Below are 20,842 nucleotides of genomic sequence, written 5' to 3'. Positions count from 1 at the left end.
GACTGTGACAAGGTTCTCTTGGCAAAATTCCAGGAACTCAAATCACAATAGAGCCACACGTAAATTTTTATGTGTATTCTTATGCACATAAAAATAGTGATAGGGAACTGATTCTGGTTTTGTAGCATTGTCTTGTATATGTATTTAAGAGGGTAAAAACTGGGGGAAAAAGGGATCATAGATATTTTCCAGCAATGCTAGCATGACACTTGGAATATCAATGGGTATTTGCAAAGAAAATATGAAGTCTTAAGAATGAGAAAATCCTGAACTAGGTTATGTAGCTTAGCGAAGAACACTTGCCTAACATGTGCAAGGCTCAAGATGTGATCCTTAGCACCATAAAAATGTATTTTAAAATTATCATGAAATTCAAATGCTCAGGACAACCAGTTTCTAAAATATGTTTATATTTTATTCATCCTTCAAAAGACATAGCCCTGTATTTTGACAACAATCAAAAACCAGTTTCTATTTTTTTTTTATTATTCCACAGTGCAGACTAAGAAATCATCCCCTATACTTCTCACACCAGCAGCTTTGAGGTCTGAATAAACAGCCCCATTTAAGGAGGCAGAAAGGAGAATAAGGCTCCTGGGGAGATGGCTGATTAAGGATAGCTTGATAGAGCAGCTTTCTCTTGATAAGGACGATCATGTGGCTCTAGAGCATCCACCTTCTAAATACAAAATAGAAAACCTAGCTTCCTAATTTTTGTATTTTGTTTTTTTTAATTGACAAATAATAACTGGGCCTATTTCTGGGGTGCGTTGTGATATGCACACATTGTAAAAAGACTTAACTCAGCTAATTAGCATATCCATTAACTCACCAACATATTTTTGTGGTAAGAGCATTAAAAATTTTGTTGTAACAATTTTGCAATCTGCAATACATTTTTAATAACTAGGTCACCAGGGAGTGCAATAGGTGAGTAAACCTTCTTCTTCCAATCTAACTGAAATGTTTTACTGTTTCATCCACATCTTCCTTTTCCATCCCCTCCCTGGCTTTAACCTTTCAACTTTGTTTTTATGAGATTGATTTTTTTTTTTTTTTTGGCTTCCACAGTTAAAATTGACCATGTAGTATTTATCTATCTGTACCTAGCTAATTTCATTTAGCATATTTTCTCCAGTTCCATCCACACTATTGTGAATGACAAAATTTCTTTGTTAAGACTGCATGGTATTCCACTGGTTATGTGTACCACATTTTCTCTATCCATTAATCTATTAATGAAAACTTAGGTTGTTCTAATTTCTTAACTACTATGAATAATGCCAAAATGAACACAAGAGTGTAGATATCCCTTTGACATACCAATTTCAGTTGCTTTGGCTATGTACCAAAGTGAGAACGTTAGATCACATGTTAATACTATTTTTAGGGTTTTTTTTTTTGAGAAATTTCCATACTCTTTTCAAAACATACTCATTCCCATCAACAGTGTGCCCTTTTCTCCACATCCATGTCAACACTTTTTATCATTTATCATTTTTATATCACAATGGGATATTATTGCCTTTTACCTGTTAGAATGTCTATGAGGAAAAAAAAAAAAAAACAGAGCTGCTTTTTGACCTTGAGTGCTTATTCTGAGACCCCTGGCATTCCTCACATGCAAGCTTGGACTTCCTTATTTTCACCATTTCTTTTCAGGCAAGTGTGTGCTTTGTATGAAGTTTCTGGAGCATGTTAGAAATTGTCATACATATACAATATAGCAGCATCAACGTATGTTTGTACATCATATTAAGCAGCATGAAATCAGAACAGCAAACAATTCTCATGCCTTTCATGTTACATGTGCCGTGTGGCGAATCACCGCTTTCTTCCAGAAAAAAAAAATGTAGTGGATTAAGTGATGCTTGGATCATTCCTTTAGAAAATTAACTAGGTACCTACTCAATTACAACCTCTATTTAAAATACTTTGATACAGTAGGAAATAAACACCTCCCAGCTTTCATGCAGCATGCACATTGTACAAAACAATACTTTTTATTTATTTCAAATATTTTAAGTTTTCAGATAATTTAAATCAGATAAATTCTATGGAGAAAAGCAAAGAATTTTTTCTATGATGAGGTTCAGCCTGGGTGTGGGAATTAAGAGTGGAGGTGGTGTGAAGAAAAGGACAATCTATGGCAGACAAAATCAGAAATTTGACTGTTAGATGTTCATCCCAAGCACTACTGCATCTAAATGAATGAATCATAAGATTCTTAAGAAGGATAGCAAGAGTTCAAGTGGAGGGCAAGACTGTCAACCATAAAATCCATAAATAAGAATGTCCATAAAGTCAGATGATTGTTATCAAAAGAAAAAGTTGATAAAACTGGAGCACATATTTCAATGTGCAGCTCACTATTAAGAGCTTCATCATTGTAAAACTACTTCAGGTCCAGTACTATTATCTGACAGTGTTGACAAAATATTCATTCCAGAACAACAAAAAGTTTGTATAGCTTAGAACATATATTTCAATACCACCGGATTTCCTTTATTTGCCTTATTTTCATAATACTGGTTTACAAATCTTGCAATCGGTTGCCTGATCACTGCACATTGTATAAAGCAATACTTTTTATTGATTTCAAACATTTTAAGTTTTAAGATAGCCAACTATTGTTAAGTTTATGCTGTGTTTGAATTCACTAAAAGATGCATAGAATTTTACTGGGTAAATGAAAGTCAGGTTGCTTTAAGAGAAAGTTTCATGCACTGGAAAATGTACTTGCATTTTCACTTCAGTAAAGTAAAGATATGCTGGCAATGCATACATTATCTATGTAAAAGAAATCAGTGATTTTTTGACACTATAAAATAATTACTGCCACACTTAAGACATGATCATGGTATGGGGTTAAATTGGGGTTAAATGTGCTTATCATTCAGAGATGTACACTGATATGTTTTTGTAGAAAATGATGTGATGTCTGGACAAGATAGGGTTATAAAATGATTGTTCTATGGTGTGGCAAAATTTTCCAAACTCCCTTTGGGAAATAAAGTCCAACACACACTTCTGTCCTTTACCTCCAAACTTCACTGTAGCAACTCAGTGTTCTCCACTAAGAGTTATTTTTCATCTGTACCTCGTATTCCAGATCACCAGATGTGGAAAGACATATACAGCAAGAAAATTATAGTAGTTTTCAGCAACTCTTTCCCAAACAGCTACACACATCATACACACAACAGCAACATCATAGACTCCGGATATGCAGATTGGGAAGCTGAGAGACCATTACCCTTGCAGGCTCTATCTGTACAGCTAGACAAGGCGAGGGGAGAGCAACTAGAAGAAATGAACCTGAGTTTCTCTCTTCCTCTCCTATTCCTCTCCCTCCCCCTTTCCCCACCAAACACAAAATTGAGCTCTGTCCTGCTCTTCCTCTCCTCTCTCTTTCTCCAGCCACTCCATTCCATCATGCCCTGCAGATTGTCGCCCCCCTCCCTCTCTTATCCCCAGTCCTCTCTCCTCTGCTACCTCCCTCCCCAGCAGCTGGTGCAAACGCCACAGCTGCTGCTGCTATTGCCTCTGCAGCCAATCTCTGTCAATATCACCCCGCCCACGCCCGATCTGGATTCTGAAGTCGCGCACTGGCCTGGGGATGAGGGCGGGGGAGAGAGTGGCGTGGCCGAGAGAGGGGAGGAGGCGTGGGAAGGAGACAAAAACAGCTTCCAAGCAGCTGCCGGCAGGCGCGGCTCCACTGGGCATCTGGGCAGGAGGGGTCTCTGGATTAGTGGCTGGGGAGCCGCCCAGGTTGATTTGGTTTCTAGCTAGCAATTCAATGGGGCCGGTTCACTGCTGAGCCATCCTGGCCCGAAGGGGCAGCAGCTAGTGAGGACAGACGCCAGGCTAGCAACACCTCCTAAGCAACCAGAGCTGAGGAGACCAGAGATTGGTGAAGACACAAACCCAAGAGAAGGAAAGGCCTCCAGGGAACCTTGCTTCACAGGGTTCCCACGGGTGCTGGTGGAGACCTGTCCCTGGGTCGCAAGTAAGTGATTTTTCTTGCTATGGTGTCCAGTCTGAAGATGGTGATAGCTGTATCTGCTGCCAGCTTTTTCCCACCCACCCTGGCTGCCCACTCCATACAATGCATGGGGTCTCCAACAGAACTGAGATCAAGATTTTGGCCATGAATTAAGAGAGCCAGGGACTCCAAGAGCACTAGAGGTCTGTGGGTGTTTGCTCTGCACTGTATGTGTGGTTAGTTATCTCTTCCCAACAGGTAAGCTTCTGAAACCAAGGCACTGTTAGTGTACAATTTCTAGACACCTTCTATGGCAATGGCTTTTATATTACATGACACCCTGATAGTAGAAATGGAATGAAATACTTCTAAGGAATCCAGTCTCCTTATTCTATGTATCTTAGTAAGTTCAAGATTAGTATTTTCCACAGAAAAAAATCATCAGTATAAAAGGAGAAGCATAAATGTGATTGAAAATGCTTGAACAACTGGGCATTTTGGTTTTGTTGTGTTCAACAGCATGTTTTTGGTTTGTGTTGTGTTTGTTTCTTCGCTTTTGCACTGCTTACATCAGGAAGATGCATATCTTCTGGAGGTTTTGCTTTTTATGGGAAGAGAGTTGATGTACACTGTAACCAGAAGTGACTCTGATTATGGGTTACCTTCAGCACTTGGGATACTGGACAAAGCAGAATAGATGCCGAATCCATGTGGAATTATCCACTGATGGACCACTTTCATTCCTGGAAATATTGGACTGAAGTTTGGATATTGGCCAGGAAAATATTTTGAAATAGGAGGAAATTTGCGTGTTCCTTTTTGTGGAACACAAAAGGATTTCCTCTCACCCAAGAAATCATTCAAGAGAATGGTTTGTGGTAAATTTAGAAGGAAACTGGGCCCTCTAATAAATAGAGCTACAGGCCCTGTACCTGCTAAGACTAGCCCCGATTAAAATACAATAATACAGTTGCTGCCTTTACAGGTAAGAAAGATATTACCTACAAGGAGTAATTTGATGAAGTTGTTTAATTAACAATAGAACTGTAAATTCAATGAGAAAATCTTTGGGATTTAGAATTATAAAACTTGATCTCCATTTTTGTACAAAAGAAGCAAATTACTGAACTTGATTAAGATTTATTTTCCTGATTTATAAATGACACATCAAAAAGTTCTGCTAAGAACTAATTGACAGCAATTACATGAAGAGTTTTATGAAAGTAAAATTTTATAGAACTGTTGCTTATATAAGGAACTATTTTATGTTTTTTATCAACTTTATCATTCCAGTTCTCAAAGTCTAGTACAATATGAAAAGAAAAGGTTTTTCAATTGCCCTTTCTTGAATGACTAGAGGAAGTGAAACTCAGAACTGTCACTTGCCACTTGTACAGTTATAAGCATGTTCCAAACTGTAAGCCTTTTTTTCTTGCAAAAGAGTGTGCTTTGGTTAGGCTCTTATCCTTACATACTTTTAAATATTTTATAAATATGCTTTACTCTCATTCTCTTTTTAATTTAAAATTATATTTTAAGTATGTGATGTTGCTTCCTAGGAATGAAATCATCAAGTATATATTGGATATTGCTATCTTTATTTGGTCCATAAATTAATAAATCAGTGTTTAGGCATAAATACTCTTGACTGTAGAACTCATTAAAATTTTGCACTCAAGTGAGAGGTATTATGAGCCCCCTTTTCCTCTGTGGATATGTTTAAGTGATAGTAGAAAGATCTGAAATTGGACACAGGCTCTGGTAAAGGGGCAAGGACAAGTTCAGACCCCTAAACCTATTGCTACATATTAGTCTCCATTGTAGACCTAGAAGAATGAAATTGTTAGAAACTGGTCATTCTGTTCCCAAAATGTTTTGTAGTGTAAAGAATTTGGTAGGATAGTTGATACACATGCTTACGATTTTACCTAAATAGGATGATTGCAAATCTAAGCATACTAGAAATTAAAACAATGGTATTTTGTTCAATCTCCTATTTAGGGAAGAAGCATCCTCATACATGGCATGTGTATTGCAACCAGGGTACTCAGAGACAGATCTGCAACTCTCTACCTACCACCTGAGACTCTTGAAAGCTTATGATGCAAGGATTAGTGTAATATAGACTTTCTTAATTTCTGCGAATCTGATTCTATTTTTTGAAATAGAATAATTTTTGAAATAGAATAATTAGAATCTGATTCTAATTATTTCCACTAGCCACTCTCAGTATTGGTCAGTTGAGAAGGACATTTGTAAACCCTACCTACTGCCACTGGCTACCAGGAGTGCACTGTTACCTGTCATCATATGTGACTCAATTGTAGAAACAGACCTCATTTTTCCCTGACGTAGTTCTCTTCTTTTGTGTTAGCTTGGGCTTTGAGGTCTCATCTCTGCGACATAGAAAGAGTGAACCTTTGAGGGAATGTTTTCATCTGTGCATTTGTGGAGATATTTTTTATTTGGGACACATCTCTTGACTCTTTTAAGATCCTGGTTTCCATACATTTTTTTAAAATGCTTTCTTTTATAAACCAGTCTCCATTTTGCTGTACTCCAACCTAATATCCTAGAAAATAGATAACCCTATTGTCTTCAAAGTATTTCTAACTTAACTGACTCAACCTGAAGCTGGCTGAGAATAGCTAACTCTGTGGACAGCTCAAAGACCTTGGTAGAAAAGCTGAAGGGAGGGTCCCAGAAAGAAAATTGTAAATTGAATGTCTGAGATTAGGATTAAGATAGGATATCAGACTTTAAACTAGAACCTCAGATGATAGGGGTCTAGGGGCCATAGTCCCTGGTTGAATATACTGTGCTCAGTGAAATATTCCATACCTTCTGCTTTAAATGTTAGGGTGAGCCTTCTAGTCCACCAGTCTCTTACTCTCTAAGTTCTTCCAGAGCCTTCATGGTCTAAGCACCTGATTACAAGCTAGAACTTTGGCTCTCATCCAAATTTACTTTCTCCCCTAGGCCCTTGAGCCCTAGGGAAGGATATATATATATATATATATATATATATATATATATATAGTCGAACTTATTTTTTTATTTTTTTTAGAGAGAGGAGAGAGAGAGAGAGAGAGAGAGAGAGAGAGAGAGAGAATTTTTAATATTTATTTCTTAGTTCTCGGCAGACACAACATCTTTGTTGGTATGTGGTGCTGAGGATCGAACCCGGGCCGCACGCATGCCAGGCGAGCGCGCTACCGCCTGAGTCACATCCCCAGCCCTGTCGAACTTATAATGAAATAAAAACTAACTCATGCTTACCTCAGTACATTTCAAAACTCCTCTCTAATTGCTCTCCTATTTGAAAAGGACATGGATCTATATTATGTTTGCTTCCACATTTGAAAATCTAGAGTGGCTTTTGTGGGCAGGGGGGATGAGAAAAGCAGACAATTTCATAGTTATCAGGAGCAGAGGTATATAGTTCCAACAGGCCTCTAGGGTTCTAGTAAATGTGCCAATTCTGGAATTCAAAGGAACAAACAAACAAAAAAGAATTTCGTAGATCCAGTGGCATCTAAAACTGTAGACCAAAAGGTCTCAGGGTTCCTAGTGAGTAAACAAGTTGCATTCATAACAGGATCTCCTTTGTATTACTCTAGCAAAGACAAGAGTACATTCCTCCCTTTTGAGCTCTTAAATGGCCTCTGGCCAGATTCTTCTGGTCAAGGGTCTGACTGAGTAGGGCCATAGGAATGGTTCTGAAAAGATTCTGGCTTGTTTTGGTAGACTGGACAAGCACAAAGAGACATTTTCCTCACATCTGTAGAAGCAGAAGACCCTTCTATGGAACCATGCTGCTTTCATAGGGAAGTTTAAATGAACATGTTTTAAGCCAGAGCAGCTTTCCTTCTTGTTCCTGGAGCTCTTCCCTGCCTGCTTTGTCTGGCTAGTCATCAAAGTTCACCCCGGGGAGACTCATCCTCCACAGAGATTCTACCTATGCTATGTCTCATTCAAACTTCCACTGAGCTTTCCTTGGACGCTATTTCGTAATTGAATTTGAGATCAGGTACTGTTCTCAGGAGTTTGTCTTATATCTAGTCTTCTAGTGAACGTTGACAGTGCCCATTGGAATTGGAATGTGTGTGACTGCAGTACTCCTCCCTGGAAAAGAGACAGCAGCAAAGACCTCAGCTCCTGGTTATTTTAATAAAGCTTCATTAGAATCTAAATTTATGAAGCTTTGGGGCAGGGGGATTCAGTCTTCAAAAGGCAATTTTTGTATTTGGAAAAAGATGGGACTTGCACCTTTGAATTTTTACTGGTACTCATTTGTTTATTGAACTATTTCCCTTGTTTTTTTTTTTTTTTCAATTCAGAAGAAATTCTGGATTAATATTGTTAAAAACAAAATGACAATGCACATGACAGACTTTTGTTCTTTTTTAAGACTGGGTATTATGCCATTGTATACTTATATCACATTTTCTTTATGCAATCGTCCTTGATGGACATTTGTGTTCCTTCCATATGTTGGCTATTATAAATAATGCTATAATAAACATGGTAGTACAGATATATCCTAAACATATGGATATTCATTCTTTTGAACATACACTATTTTTGACAACATAAATGAACAACATAGATGACTTTATGCTAAATGAAATTTGTCAGGCATAGAAAAAATGTAGCTACTCCTTGGTATTTAGGCAGTGGGTTCTTGGATCCCCTGTGGATGCCAAAATCTGCAGATTCTCAGGTCTTATATAAAAATGATGTACTATTTGCATATGATTTATGTATATCCTCCCATATACTTTAAATCATCTCTAAAATTACTTATAATACTTAATATAATATAAATATGTGTAAATAGCTGACATGTTGTATTGTTTAGGAAATAATGATAAGAAATTGTCTGCTCATGCTCAATACAGATGCAGGTTTTCTCCAAAAAAAAAATTTTTTTTTAATGACTGTGAAATAGTTTCTTTATTTAATCAATACAAATCAAGGACATTGGTAAACAGCTGTTCTACTGCCAGGATGGCACACAGTTCAAAGTAAAAATCTACAAAGTAAAAATCTACAAAGCTGATGTTGTTTTCTAGGGCACTGAGACCTCAATTGCTGAGATCTGGGATATGATCCTCATCCAACATATTTCACTTACCTCTGTCAATATTTGCTAAGTCTTATTAGCATTTATGTCTATGATCTAAATGGTTTTGATCCATTGTTAGTTGAATCTACAGTTGCAAACCCATGGCAACAGAGGGCCTACTGTGCTACATGATCTCATTTATAAGTATAATCTAAAATAGTTAAACTCATAGTTAGGGAATAGAATGGTGGTGCCCAGAAGATGGGGTGGGGGAATGGATGGAGAAAGAGGAAATGATGTAATCAAAATGTACAGTTTCAGTTAGGCAGGAGGAACATTTTACTGATTTGGACAGCATGAGAACTGTAGTTAACAATAATGTAGTGTATGTTTCAGAATAGCTAAAACAATATGTTTTAAGTATTTTCACACAAAGAAATAATATAATTAATCAGTTTGATTCAGTTATTTTATAAAGTATGCATATATCAAATGTAACACTGTACCTCATAAATATAAACAATTACTATTTATCAACTAAAGGGCAAATACAAATTTTAAAGCTGATAATTTATACTTGTTTTTGAGAAGGTTGATTATTTCCAATTTTATTCCTCAAAATAACATATTCTAGGAATGAGTTGGCTGAAATTTTCAGAGTGAAGGAGTTGAGTTCAAAATGAGTGGATTCTAATCATTAATTGAAGAATAAGACCTACAGCCAAAATGTCTTGACCAGAGACCCAGACATAGCTGCAGGCAGATTCTAGATCCAGGGAGAAAGTGGCAAAAGTCATCTAATGTAGGCCAGATAATCTGTCTACCAAGGACAAGTAAAACACTCGGTATTAGGTAGTCAAAGCCAGAATGGAAGTAACCAATCCAAGTGGAAAAATAATGCTTTCCAAAAGCAGAAAGCCAAGCTGATAGAGGATGAGGGGAAATTTAAAGAACACTTGTTCATATGGATACAAAATCCCAAGTGAATCAGTGCCATTTAAGTCAAACTGTCTTTTTTCCTCAAACTTCAGGGTGCAAACTTTTCATTTCTAGACTTTGAAAATACATTTGCATTTTGAGTTGTGTCCAAGCAGTATGGAAATGTTAACTGGGAAGCAGCAGAATTCCCTACAACTGTTTAGTCTCTTTCCAAAAATATAATAGTTTATTTACTTCAAGAGCAGAAAATATTAGGCACAAAGTACTACAGTTAGACAGGAATAAATTTCAAGACGTCTACTGGACAATAAGCTGACTATAGTTAATGACTTGACTTCTTGAAAAAAGTAAATGAGTGTGGATATTACATGCTATCACCACAAAAATAGCTATTTGAGTTAATGCATTTGTTACTAGTTCTGCAGTGTATATATATTTTAAAACATCATGTTGTACACAATAAAAGCATACAATATTGTCAATTTAAAAATAAATAGTTTTGCCCGAAATGGTGGTGCATGCCTGTAATCCCAGCAACTTGGGAGGTTGAGACAGGAACACCACAAGTTCAAGTCCAGCAATTTAGCAAGGTCCTCAGCAACTTACTGAGCCCCTGTCTCAAAAAATAAATAAATAAATAAAAAGAGCTGTAAATGTAGCTCAGTGGTAAAGCACCCCTAGGTACCAAAAAATAAAATAAAATAGTTTCTAAAATTTACCCAGAAACAAGTGACACAGTTTGTTCTCAACTTTACATTTTTCACTTAATAATTGGTTTGCAAATCTTTCCATATGAGCACAGATGTATCTATGTCTTCTCTTTATTACTGACTAGTAGTCAGTCTATGATAGCAACATCTGAGTGTTAATTGCATTATTCCTTTATATTGTGCACTTTGTTTCTCTCTGTTGAGCTAAAAGTGTGTTGTAATAAACATACTTACAGATATGACTTCTCCAAGTTCTGAAAAAATTTTCATAAGGCAGTTTAATTTTTGGGTCAGGGTACATAAAGCTAAGAAAGTATTGACAAATTTCCCTTACGAAGAAGAAACCCACCAAATTGCACTCTTACATGAACTGTATGAGGGTGCCTGTTACCTCCATGGACCAATCTGCAGAAGGTCATATCCATTGAGGTTAATCTGTATTATCCCTTTATAGAGTTTTAGTATTAAAATTATTGAGTATGCTAATTTTATCCTTACCCTTCAGAATTTCATTATCTTCAGTCATATTTCCTCACAGGCTTCTGCTTCCTAGAAGTCAATGAGTATATTTTTTAAGCCTCCCGTAAAAGAAAAAAAGTAGAGCATTGCATTTAATATAATTTGAGATCTAATCCCTGTGGGGAAAAGGAATTCTAGTCAAGAGTGCTTTAAGGGCAAAAGGTTTTACCTCAGAGAATTTAGCTGTGAGTCATTGTGCAATGTTGGAAAAGTGAATTCCAAGCCATAATACTAAATGCAGTGAGCTCCATCCCAAAATAGTTGATTTAAATTGGTTACTAAATGACCAAATTGGTCATAAGGTGTGATTCCTACATTATCAACAATATAGATTCTATTTAATGATTGTATTTCCTTTATATCTTTCACTTACATAAATGCTACATTTAGTCCCAAGTTAACTTATTTCATCGGTCTTACTATTATCTTTTTTTTAAAAAGCAGTTATTTGAATGTCATTAGTGCAGTAGGCTTGGTACACTGTTCATGTCTGATGCAGTGTACAATTGTTTCAAAATACCTTGAAAACTATGTGAGAAGTTGTTTTCTCCTTATTTGCTATTCTATGTCTTCTTGAAATTGGATTTTAGGATATTATCCTTAGTCTAGGGATTAACTGTCCTAATTTTTTGTTTCAGTTTTCTTTATTCTTAACTTACCTTGCTCTATGATTTACATTCTTGTCTGCTAGCCTGATTTTTCTTGAATTCATCAGACAGATGTGTGTGTGTGTGTGTGTGTGTGAGAGAGAGAGAGAGAGAGAGGTACACTCAGAGGATATATCACAATTTCCCAATTCTCTCTGGCAGAGCTCATCTAGCATTTGTTTTCTCTTCTCTTTCCAGTTCCCAGAAAGCATGTACATTGATTCTTCAGATGCTACAGTTTCTATTCCCGTAGATAGGAAAAAATGGGCACAAAGAAGCTGTGAGTACTGGGTGCCCACATCCTACATGGGGAGAATCTGTCTCCACAGTGTGGCTGAATTACAGGCAGGAATCACATTAAAGGAACAGGGGAAGCCACTGGAAGTGGGAGCAGGAAAGATAACTTCTGGCATCCCCTTTACAGGCGAGCTGAGGGGAAAGAGCTTAGGTACCCAAAGAGATGAAGAGAATAGGGGTCTTCTGTTATGGAATATTGTTAGGCAGGTGTTTGCCTCAGCAACTCTGATTTATGCTTTCTATTTGGCATGTTATCCTATATAGATCCACTATCCTTTTTTTTTTTTTTTTTTTTTTTGCTGTTGTTTCATTTATCCTCATACTCAGGATATCAAATGAGAAGAAAAAAATGCACAAAGATGTCTTATTGCTTCGTAAAGGTAGTTGGATGAAGTGTAATTATCAGCCAGTAGGGTTGGGGGTTCTTTTTATGGCACCAGAAATTGAACCCAGGGGCACTTAACCAATGAGTCACATTTCCAGCCCTTTTTACTCTTTTATTTTGAGACAGAGTCTCCCTATGTTATTTAGAGCCCAGCTAAATTACTGGGGCTGGCTTTAAATTTGCCTCTTGAGCTGCAGGGATTATAAATATGTGCCTGGCTCTCCGTTAAGGTTCTTCAGCCTGCCAGCCTTCATCAGAGTCATCTCAAGGAACTGCAACCTTAGATATTCTGAAGTTATCTGGATTGGACCATGGGCTCCTAGGTTTTCAATATAAGCCCCAGGAGATTTCTAATGTTCAGACAAGTGCTAGTTTGATCTATACCATCTATATGGTGAGAGAATTTTCTCTCTCTACAGCTCTCAGTACAAAGGTGTAGATAGGGGTTGATAAGAATACATCATCATTTAGCCTTTTTGTCTTCTCAAGGGCTTCAGAATTCATGAGCTACAGATTTGACACAAACACATCTAGTCTTCTTCCCAAGTCTAGTACCTTGGTGAAGTTTTATGTCCATCTAAGCTAACACAGACCCAAACTAGGTATTAGCGATTTTTGTTTGGACTTACGTGACAACTGTTTCAAAACTCTTCTGTTGGTCACAGATTTAGGATACAATTTATGGATCTATGAGCTTAACTCCATTGCTGAGAAGCTAAGGAATAATAGAGGTTCAAGGAAATCTAGCAGTGTACTCACAGATGAAGTGGACATTAAGGGAGGTCAGCTGGTTCTGACAGTTTCCCCAGAGTTTCAGAGATCGTAAAAGCTCTGAAATTTAAAAATAGAAATAGAATTCAGGTCTTCTATCTCAGGATGACTAGTTATACTAAGTACTTCAAGATCAAGAGCAAATTTTAGATTCTAATCCCATGAGAAAGCCTCCTTTGTATTCCTCTGGGAAGTTACAGAAGGCACTTTTCTTTCACTTGTTGATCCCTAATATGGCCACTAGCCAGGAATTTTTGGTCAAGGATGCAATAGAGTGGGTCCACTACACATATAATTCTAGGATAATACTGGCTCCTTCACAACTTGCTCGTATTAATGGAGTAACAAGGGCTAATTCAGAAATCCTAGAGGATGAGTTCACAAAGCAGTGGATATATTGAGAACATCTGGGAAAATTGGGGAAACTGAGTGTTTTAGAATATTGGGTTGGATCACTTTCTCTGGGTGACTAGTAAGGAACCAAAGACCTTTGTTGACTTGGAAAATTCAAGTGGGAACATTTAAGGCTGAACAAGCTTTGCTTTGTATTCTTGGTAAACCCCCTTTCTGGTGGCATTTCTTACTGGGGCAGGAGGCCCTTGAGAGGATCTTTTCACCACTAATCTGCACCCCTTCCTGGCATTTTAGCTGCCCCTAAGCTCTTTTTACACTCATTGCACTTGTAAATTGGAATCAGATGCAGGTAGGAGGATTTGGTTTGGTTATCTGGCACAGTTTGTGTTCTTTTAATCCTATTATGTCCACTGACTGTGTCATCCTAAAGCTTAACATCTTTGCTCCTGTCCAGAAGAAGATAGATATTGATTGTTCTTGAGCTATAGGACAATGACAGTCTGAAGAATCCACCAGTGTTTGGATAATTTTAATTTCAGTCTCTGCTCCTCATGAAGATTTAATCATTTTCAGAAATGAATAAGGTCGAAACTTTATTCTAATTTATTCACAAATCTGTTTCAGATTGTTCTTAAATTTAGTCATTTTATTTCATTAATACTTACAGCACTATTGTCTAATATCATGCTTAGCACTTAATAACTATATGTTCCACAAATGAATGTCAAAAAAATAACACCCAGTACAGACTGAATCAAAATTTCACATTATACATCATATATATGTATAAATAGTATGTGTCTATCAATAATTTAAAAATACATAAAAAATGATTACACCATGGATAAACTTATTGCCAGATAGGGACATCTCAAACTGCAGGAGCAGTCATTTAAAGAAAAATTGGAGTTCACTTTAATATATCTGAAATAAAAATTAAAATTAAAAAATAGTGAATATGATTATATTATAGAGAGACTTACTTGTTTATACAACATTTTTCAAAAGAGAGCAAGCATATTCCAGCAGTTTACAAGGAATCTGAGAGGAATTAGAATGAGGGAAGTAACGAAGATAGAGTTAAGCAATCTGGAAAGCTGGAGCTAGCAAAATCACAGAACAGGGATCCAGAGTAGGTTTATCTTACCCCAGGCAGGTATATTTAGGAATCTTGGCCAAAATTTGCACTAAGAGACTCCAAAGATACATAAATGAAAAGTCATTTAAAATGGAAAATAAAATGGTCTTGGGGTAATAAAAAGTTGTAATGAAGTGATAGCATGCTAAAGAGATGAAAATACAAGAATAATCCCAAGAGTATCAACCAGTTAGGCAACAGAGGAGGCAAGTTTTGAGATTGGAGCTTGTGTTTGCACAGAATTACATGACCATTTCCTACCAGATGTTAGGTCTGTTCAGCTGGCTGCCTTTTGGTCTTCCCACATAGAAGTAGCTCTTTCCCTTGGGAGTGGAAGTCATTAAGTAAAATTGTGATATGTCTTGTATTATTCTTATAATCTGAAAACAAACAAACAAAAAACAAAACAAAACAAAACAAAACAAACAAACAACAACAACAACAAAAAAAACACCAGATCCTTATAAACCTGACTAGACTCTGGGAATCTACAGAGAAGTATGCTACACTTTCAAATCCCAGGAGTCATCATCCACCAATATCAACTGTTCAAGCTGGGTCTCAGGACAAGAGAAAAATGAATGACACATTGAGTAGGGCAGAGGATAGGAGAGAGGAGGCTTCTAGATATTTAAGACTTTTGTAGCATGGTGGATTTTTTCCGTTGGACATGTTGGGTTGCCACTCAAAGCCTATTATTAAGGTGCTTAAACATAGTTGTAGACAATTGTTAGAAGAGGAAATACAAGCAAACAACTTGAAAGTAATAAAGATGAAATCTAAAAGTCTGATGAAGAGAGATACAAATAAAGCAGAAGAAAATGAAAAAAAATACATAAAGAACTTGGAATTTTAAAACCTATTTCAGAAAGCCACAGTATTATATATAATCATTATTACTGATTCTTGTATTACTTTGAGCTATGAGTAAAAAAAAATAAATTGTATTCTGCACATTCCTTGTGTAAATTCCAATAAATTATACAATTATTTCAATTTAAAAGATGGTTAAGCTTTAGTTCTTTAAAGTATTAAGAACAATGATAACTCATATTTACTGAAGTTATATTTAGACATTTTTCTAGGTGCTTTTTTATTTATTTAGTTTTTTATACTGGGGAATGAACCGAGGGGTACTTAGCCACTGAGTCACCTCTCTAGCCCTTTGTTATTTTGTATTGTGAGACAGGATCTTCTAAGTTGCTTAGGGCCTCACTAAATTGCTGAGGCTGGCTTTGAGCTTGAGATCCTCCTGTCTCAGCCTACTGAGCTTCTGGGATTACAAGTATAGGCCACCATATGGCTGCTATATATTTCTTAACTCATTCATAATTATATTACTCTAAGAGGTAGTTATTCTTACTATTCCATTCTATAGTTGAGAAAATTGAGTTTAAGGATTAAAGTCAAAGAAAGTATCACATTTAAATCTAGAAAATCTAGCTCCAGAACTAAACACTTTTTTCCAAATATTTATCATAAGATACTTCAAACATATAAAAATATAAAATTTTTTTGATAGGACTCTGCAATCAATAATTAGTATCTTCAACTACCATTTTTAGATAATTTATCATATCTCTCTCCATCTGTGCATCCCTCTAATCATACATTTTTATAATTATTGACATTTAATGAAGCAGTTTTAAATATTCATGCAATTATAATATATAATAAGGAGAGATCCCTTGTTCCTTTACCTGTTTTCCACCAATGGTAACAAAACTATAGGATAACAACTAGGATATTTTAATATTTTAATAATAAGATAGTTATAAATCACTGAATGAGTATTTCTCCAATAATTAAATTCTCTATATGAATTACAGTCAGTCATATAAGCCATATGTGATGGACTATCATTACTCATGACATAGATAAATAGATAGACAGAATTAGGAATTAACTATTAGGGTTTTTTTTTTTTAATATTAGGAAGCACATCATTTTCTAGTTAAGACCTATTCCTATTTTTAAATACTTATATATGCATACACCTTAAAAATTGATGTGGTTACAGATGCATAAAAAATTAATAGTAGTCATTAATAAGGATATACCATAAATTTTTTAATGATTACACCAGATATACATGTTGACTTCTTCTCTTATTAAAATTACACTACCATGAAACATCTTGTCCATATAAATTGTTTGACATGTTTACCTAAGTGGTAAGTACCTTTTACTCAACTTACTAGGGAAAAGTCTACACATTTCTATGTAAAGAGTTAGTGCCAGATTTTCTTCTGGAACTGTTATACCAATTTGCCAGAAATGCTAACTAGAATATCTCTAGAATATGGCCTCACCAGCACTTTCTGTTATTCAACTAGTACTTTCATCTTGAATTATTATTCATAAGTTTACTTATGCTTTTTTTAAGAGAGAGAATTTTTAATATTTATTTTTTAGTTTTTGGTGGACACAACATCTTTATTTTATTTGTATGTGGTGCTGAGGATCGAACCCAGCGCCCCATGCATGCCAGGCAAGCGCGCTACCGCTTGAGCCACATCCCCAGCCCTTATGCTTTGTTTTTATAAGTTTTATTGTTTATTTTTTATTTAAATTTCATTTTCATTTGGGTAATAGAGTCATCTAGCATTTACCTGGATAAGAAAAGTATATGGAGCCAGGGTTAATAGGGATTACCCAATTATGAACCCTTCTATATATGCTCCCAAAAAAATGGAGTACAAAAAGTAAAGCAAATAAAGCTGCACAAAACCCTTATGTTATGTCAGCATAACCAGAAGGCAGAGGATGCTCAAATTTCAAAAAGCAATAAAATAAAAGCAAAACCAAATCCATTTGTACTTTACATCATGATCCAAACCCTTCATGGAAATTGAAGTAAGGAAGAAAGAGAATGCCACTGGTAGTGACTAAAATTGTTTTAAAATAATTGACAGAAAGGGAATGCCCACCCTAACTGTAAAATACTTGGGGTTAAGGGGGGAGCATTTCCCCCAAACTTTCTTGCATCAGTTATTAAATACCTCTATTTTCCACTATAATTTAGACAAAACACTTAATGTTTTTGTAGATTCTATATTATATATACTGATAATTTAAGTTATGCTTAATGACAATAACAAAACCAACATTGGAAAATAAAACCATATGGTAGATTAAAAGCCAACTTTGAATAGTCTTAAATTCAAGAGAGAATTAAGTTTAAGACGACTAGCCAAGACCACAGAGATTTTCAAACGGCTGAGACATTAATAATAACTCAGCCTCAAACTGCCAAATATGCAGCACTTGGGCACTGCCACTGACTCCATTGCTACAATTGTCACTGAAGTTGCCAAAAGTTGCTACTGGAGCTTCTGTTTATTTTGCAAAAATGGATTGTCTACTGCCCCTCTTACATTATATCTCCAGGTCCAAATTTAAAATCTTCAGTGTATGCATTTGATTGGTTTAGCTGAAGAAATGTGATCATATCTTAAATTCATGAGAGATTAATTATTTTCTGTATTATTTGGCTCACTTTTTCACTTCCATTGCAGGAGCTCTCCTACAATGACCCATGAAATAACAAATTCCCTAAATTTATTCAGTGGGTTAGAGGATGGGGACATAGCTCAATGTTAGAGTGATTGACTAGCATATGTAAGGTCCTGAGTTTGATCCTCGTCATTGAAATAATAATTATAATAATAATAATAATAATAAAGAGTTACCAGGTTAGGCAGTATATTGTCCTTTCCAAATTAATGTTGCCTATGCTTCCTGATCTTCAGTTTTACAAAATGTGAAATATTTGACTTTGGTAACATTTACTTAAAGTTTCTAGCCATTTCCACCTGACATTAACCTGACAACTACTTAGCAATAAAAGTTGGTGGCCAAGTGGACATTTCTAAAGGATCCACACTGAAGTATCAATTGTTTAGTCTTGCCTTAAAAATTTTAAGTTTGCATGGATTTTTTTGTGGTATAGTTTAAATGTATACAAATTTAGATTTAAATGCAACCTGATTAGCATTCATCTCCACCACCTAAGCAGCTACACAATGATGGAGAAGTTATGACATTGATCAAGTTCTGTCTCCACATCTGTAAAATGGCAATCATCAGGATGATATAATGAGAAACATGTAGTCTGGTGCCTCAAAACTGGTAGTCATTCAGTAAGAGTGGTCATAATTCAATTGTCAATACATTATAATGAATGTTGGTTCATATTTGAATTTGAAATTTAGGGAAAATAGTTTTTCTTTGATAATTCACCCCATATTTTGCAGGTTCAACTTTTAATTTGTACCCAAAATAAATCATTTCCAATTCAATCAGCAATTTAAATTATTAGTACAACTATAATTTGTTAGAGTCCTAGCCTGAGTTGAATGTGATGCATTTATTGCCAAAAACTTACTTTAGCTATTCAATTTTTTAGGAAGGCCTTCTAATGGACAGATTAACTATTAATCTTTCTGTGTTTTTCAGTCTTTAGTGCTGTATTAAGGTAGCTCACTGAAAAGCATGGTGCCTGAACCATATTATATAAATACCCCACAGAAATGCTTTTACTGAATTATTATTTAATGATTAATAATTTACAGTCTGCTTTCAACCATCTAGAAGTCCGACTCATGCCAGTTCCATTTGACAAATGCAGCCTTGCTTTGCAATGCTGTAGAAGACAAGGCCTTCTAGCCATTCATTCTTTTTTTTTTTTTTGAATCTTCTTTTTTTTTTTATTGGTTGTTCACAACATTACAAAGCTCTTGACATATCATATTTCATACATTAGAATCAAGTGGGTTATGAACTCCCATTTTTACCCCAAATACAGATTGCAGAATCACATAGGTTACACATCACATTTTTACATACTGCCATATTAGTGACTGTTGTATTCTGCTACCTTTCCTATCCTCTACTATCCCCCCTCCCCTCCCTTCCCATTCTTCTAGTCAACAATCCCACTAGTTCCATTCAACATCAGAATTATCACCGAAAGCGTCTTCTAGGATGAGTGGGTTGGGAGAATTCATATTGATGAAGCCAGTAACATGGTTCCACGATTTCTGTGTTGTCTGATTTAATCTTTACAGCACTGAGAGATGCATGAGGGCTTCCAAATTTTACATAGGAGGAAAGTAAGACTTGAGAGATGTTATTGAGGTCTCATAGCTAGTAGGTAGCAAAATGAGGAGTCAGACTATTTTACCATGGAGTAATAACAGAAAAAAAGAGAGAGAGAAATTATACTGGACAATGAAATAAGAAGGCAGGCTAGCAAATTGAATCTTGAGGTTTCAATGAAAGAATGAAAAATATGCAGATTCTTTTTCCATTAATGAAAGCATCTTTGCAATAAGTTTGAAACCTCCCTTTTTGCCTACTTTTAAACAAGATATTCTTTATATAAATAGATGTAATAATGTTTGTTAGTCATCAGACTAGGTCCCTAAAAACATCAGTGAGAATTCACTGTAAGTAATTCAGTAAGTAAATCAGTAAGAATTCACTGTAGTGCAAATAGATGTAAAAATGCTTTTGATTTTCTAAATTTAATGCTGTATAGGTTTAGTTTAGTTAATAGGGTAGTCCCAAATTTTAGGTCACCTGATACTGTGGAACACATTCAATCCCAAAATCTTAACATTGGGAGCTTCCAAAATTACAATTTATTGATATTTCCAGTAAATATTTGGACCCATTGCAATCATCCCACCCACTGTCAAGTCCATGCTTCCCAGTGCCAGTTAAGCAAAAGGTCTGTTGCCCAAATCAAGTCATTCCATTTTTAACAGCTATTGAGGAAAGTCTTCATTGTCTTGAACCAAATCTGTTCTGGGTTCAACTCACTGACCCCAGTTCATTCTTTCTTAATAATATGGATGTCTAATTTTCCTTCCGTATCTTTCATACCTGAAAATAGTAAGGATTCATTTACATCTTTTCTGCCTCAACTGTTATACGTCCTTCCTTCTTTCTGTTGGTTACTATATGGAATCTTTTTAATTCAACCAACATCCTGTCCAGACTTAAAAACACTCCAAGTAAGAAGA

At 35.7% G+C, this 20,842-nt stretch overlaps 1 protein-coding gene across 3 annotated transcripts in view; it reads left to right on the top strand.

Moving 5' to 3' along the window:
* Positions 1-3,714: 3,714 nt before the first annotated feature.
* The window catches only part of SCN7A (sodium voltage-gated channel alpha subunit 7), a 94,222-nt gene continuing 77,094 nt past the window's right edge, over positions 3,715-20,842 (top strand). For all 3 annotated transcript variants that reach the window (XM_081261258.1, XM_081261259.1, XM_081261257.1), the window contains exon 1: positions 3,715-4,009. The gene's annotated coding sequence lies outside the window, so the exon portion shown is untranslated. The remainder of the gene's footprint in view (positions 4,010-20,842) is intronic.

This window comes from Spermophilus citellus (assembly GCF_964194105.1).
Source record: "Spermophilus citellus genome assembly, chromosome: 11".
Taxonomy (NCBI): domain Eukaryota; kingdom Metazoa; phylum Chordata; class Mammalia; order Rodentia; family Sciuridae; genus Spermophilus; species Spermophilus citellus.
The sequence above is the reverse complement of the archived record's forward strand: the minus strand, read 5'-3'. Positions and strand labels throughout refer to the sequence as shown.